This window comes from Echinops telfairi, unplaced genomic scaffold (genome assembly GCF_000313985.2).
Source record: "Echinops telfairi isolate 266 unplaced genomic scaffold, ASM31398v2 ScPeMD7_7463;HRSCAF=8501, whole genome shotgun sequence".
NCBI lineage: Eukaryota > Metazoa > Chordata > Mammalia > Afrosoricida > Tenrecidae > Echinops > Echinops telfairi.
In genome coordinates, this window is record NW_022111363.1 from 7,899,647 (window position 1) to 7,903,575 (window position 3,929).

The window sequence follows — 3,929 nt, forward strand, 5'->3', positions numbered from 1 at the left end:
AGCATCATGGACTTGGGCGACGGTGTCATCCACACCCTGTCCACCCATGAGGAAGGACCACGCCCTGGCCTATGCTGGTCTGCATCTGCACCGGCTGAGCCGGACCTGACCGACTACCTTGAGAAGATACTGACTGATCGGGCTGCCGTGCAGGACATCAGGAGAAGCTCCTGATGCTGCGTGGCCCTGGACATGGAGCAGGACACGGCTGCCGCCGCCGCCTGCTCCTCCTCCCTGGATAAGAGCCACCAGGTGCCCAGCGGCCAGGTCATCACCATCAGCAATGAGTGCTTTCTTCCGTGACCCCCAAGTGCTCTTGCAGCCCCCTTCCTGGGCAGGGAGTCCTGCGGCACCCACCAGACCACCTCCCACTCCATCAGGGAGTGCAACCTGGACATCGGGAAGGACCTGCATGCCCACATGGTGCAGTCCGGTGGGACCACCATGGACCCGGGACCGCGGACGACATGCAGAAGGGGATCACAGCACTGGCGCCAGGTGCCCTGAAGATCAGGACCATCGTACCCCAGAACGCAAGTCCTCCCTGTGGACCGGCGGCTCCACCCTGGCCTTACCGTCCAAGTTCCAGCGGATGTGGATCAGCAAGCAGGAGTGTGACTGAGTCGGGCCCCTCTCTCGGCCACCACAGTGCTTCTAGAGCAGTGGTTCTCAGCCTTTCTAAGGCCGCGACCCTTTAATACAGTCCTTCATACTGTGCTGACCCCCAACCATAAAGTTGCTATTTCATAACTGTCATTTTGCTACTGTTATGAATCAGGTGACCCCTGTGAAAGGGTCGTTCGACCCCCAAAAAGGTCAAGACCCACAGGTTGAGAACTGCTATTCTAGAGAGACTGCCCGCAGGGGCTGCCACCTGCAGTGTGATGACCGCAGGTCGCCCCTCATGCTGCTTCGGGCAACTGGAAGAATCCTTGGAAAGCATTGTCTGGGAAGCCCTCTCTGGCGGCGGCACCGATTGCTGATCTCGACTTTGTCTTCACGTGAACTATCCCTTGGTCTGTGTTCAGTGCCCCGGACATCCTGTGATTTCCACCGTAGCACCCAGCAACCGGGGTGGAGGAGGCCTGACCAGTCTGTGCAGGGTGCTCACGGGAAGAGCTGTAGGCTCCAGGATCGCCCAGAGGCCAGCAAGAGACCGGAAGTAGCCAGTCCTTGCTGTGAGCGACCTGCGGGGTAGAAAAATCTGAGCCTTGGGACGGTGTGCCTTTTCTTGAGCGGATGTTGGCCACTGGGGCCCCAGGCGCTGTGACTTGCCTTGAATTGGAAGATGGTTTGCATTTTAACCTGTAAACGTACTCATCCTGTTAATTTATGTAAGGTTTTTATTTTTTAACGCAGTTCTCAACTCTTAAGATGACACAACGCATTGTGGTTTTCTACTGTTCTGAGCAAACACCAGGCCCCAGCAACACGGCATTGCTAAGGAGCGATAAGAATGCTGCGGCGAACGGCCAACCAAATCCAATCTTTGTGAAGGGCCACCTAAGGGGCAACTCTTGGCCCCTTCCCATACGGAGGAGAGAAGAACTGTGAAAATCATAGATAATCCGCCCGGTGGACAGCAAACCGTGCACAGCAGTCTCCCCGCCTCTGGGACCATTAGGATTGAGTGGCGCCCAGCTCCCGCGACTGTCGGCTCTGAAAAGGACCACCTTAGAAAGTCCTGGGCGAGTGAGAGCAAAACGTGGAGCAGATCCCAAATCGCACCCACACAAAGACCAGGCTGACTGGCCACGGAGAGAGAAGCGGGATCCCCAGGTCTGTGGCCCTGAGCCACCCTTCTAGTCCAGAAGGGAGCTCACTCCCCAGTTAGGATAATCAACCGTTTACGTGCAAAAGGGCAGCATTTACCCAACGGCAACGTCTAGGGAGAGAAGGCGGGCGGCGTGGGCACAGACAGGAGGTACCACAGAGAAAGCCGAATAAGCGGAGGTGCATTGAGGCGATGGCAATGGATGAGCTGAAACAAAATGCGTATAAATTGCTGAATGTAAGACCGACTCTGTAGATCTTTGTCTAATTCACCATAAAGTCTCTACAAAAATAGCTAGCTGGTTAAATCCAGGACTTCAGATTTCGAACCCGTATGTGTGACAAGGCCTGAGCTTATTTGTTTAGGGAGCATGTTCTATTGCCTCTCTTGCCCTTAGCAGCCTATTCCAGGAGCCAGGAGATCTCCGAGGAAAAAATCAGATTTTACCACAGCTGCCACGTCCGGTTGCGGGGAAGAAGCTGAGGGGGAAACAACAAAACAAAAAACGTTGACATCATTCCCTGAACAAAATAATTCCCCCACCCCAAAATGCGGTTTTTAAAAAGGGCCTGGATTTGGAAGAAGTACCACCTGGATGATTCTTGGGACCAAGGACAAAGTGAAAGGCTCTCAAGTACTCGGACATGGCGTCAGGAGGATCCAGTCCCCGGGGAAAGATGACCTACCTGGTAGAATTAGAGGGTCAAGAAAAAGAGGAAGCCCCTCAGGGAGATGGAGAATCAGTGGTTCCCACAGCGAGCTCAGAGATGGCATCCACTGTGAGGACAGCGCATGTTTTGTTCTGTAGTGCACCAGGCCACTCGTACATTCAGAACCAACTCGACAGGTAGCACTTAGCAACGTATCAGCCCCCAATCTGAAACAAATGCTGCTATCATTATACGCTATCAGTGTATGCTTTGTAAACAACTCACTGAATGCTCCGTGCCTCGCCATCATGGTCCTGTTGCATGGCTTTTTTAACCTAGGGCTTGGTGCTGGGGCAGGAGCACCAAGCCCTAGGTTAAAAAAGCCATGTCAGCCGTTCAAAACCACTAGTCACTCCTCCTCCTATAGTTATGGTCTCAGAAACCCACAGGGGAAGTTCTGCCCTATGCGCTAGGGTCACCACAAATCAGAACGAACTCGATGGCAGTGTGTCCTTCTGTTTGTTTTCATTGGGGGCTGGGGCCAGTGAAAGGGGCTCCAGTTATTCTCGGAAGCTAGACAAGGTGACCACTAGACCCCAATAAGGGTACCGTTTCTTCAAGGACAGGACAATCTGGACAAGCTTCAGAGCTTGGCCACATGGCATCCGCCCAGAGGCCGCCCACTTTCTGAGTCTTTGCAAACAAAACCCCAAGTGAGGAAACCCCTGTTCTAGGAATGTCCACATTCTAACCCAGAGAGGTTGACTCTTCAACTTGCTTTGAAACAGTAGTGGCCGCGGGAGCCTCAAACTACTGCCAGGTTTGAGGCAGAGGCAATAAGAGTGGGGGAATGTGTCGATGGTCCTTTGCAAGGAGGGAGGTCTCCGGCTTCTCCCCTTGTAGTCAGCGATTTTTCTTACTCTAATGAAACCCAGATGCTTCTGTTAAAAAGAATGGCTGGCGCTCAAGCCATTTGCTAATTCTGCCTAGAGGTAGAGGGGGAGAGGAAAGAATGCTGTGCCCCACATCATTAATTTTAAATATCCTATTTTGTTTTATTTTCAGAATGAAATGGTATGGAACAGTGTAATGAGCAATAGAAATATGGAACCAAGAAGCAATTATATCTTCAAAGGAGCAAAATGAGAGCAAATAAAAGGCCTTGCACAAGTTAGCATACAAACAAGCAGATCAGAAGATCACTTACACAGTCCAAACACATGCCTTTTGGTGATGTCTGTAAATTATCTTCCACAAGCATCATGTTTATATCATTGGAGAATCATTTCTGGGTTATGATAAAAATTGGATTTCTCAAAGGCCCTACAACATCTCAAATTCAATTTCACCAATACCAAGTTCCTCTGATCTGTCGTCCCTGTGCTGGGCATTGGTGTTGCAAGACAAATAAGGCACAGACTCTACCCTTGAAAGGCTTACAATCTAGTGTTTTAAAAAACAAAACTATGTCCCAATTAATAAATATACAGGGGCTTTAAAATATT

General features: G+C 51.2%; 1 pseudogene; it reads left to right on the plus strand.

Moving 5' to 3' along the window:
* Positions 1 to 622, plus strand: part of LOC101638202 — a 1,002-nt pseudogene extending 380 nt beyond the window's left edge.
* Positions 623 to 3,929: the final 3,307 nt, after the last annotated feature.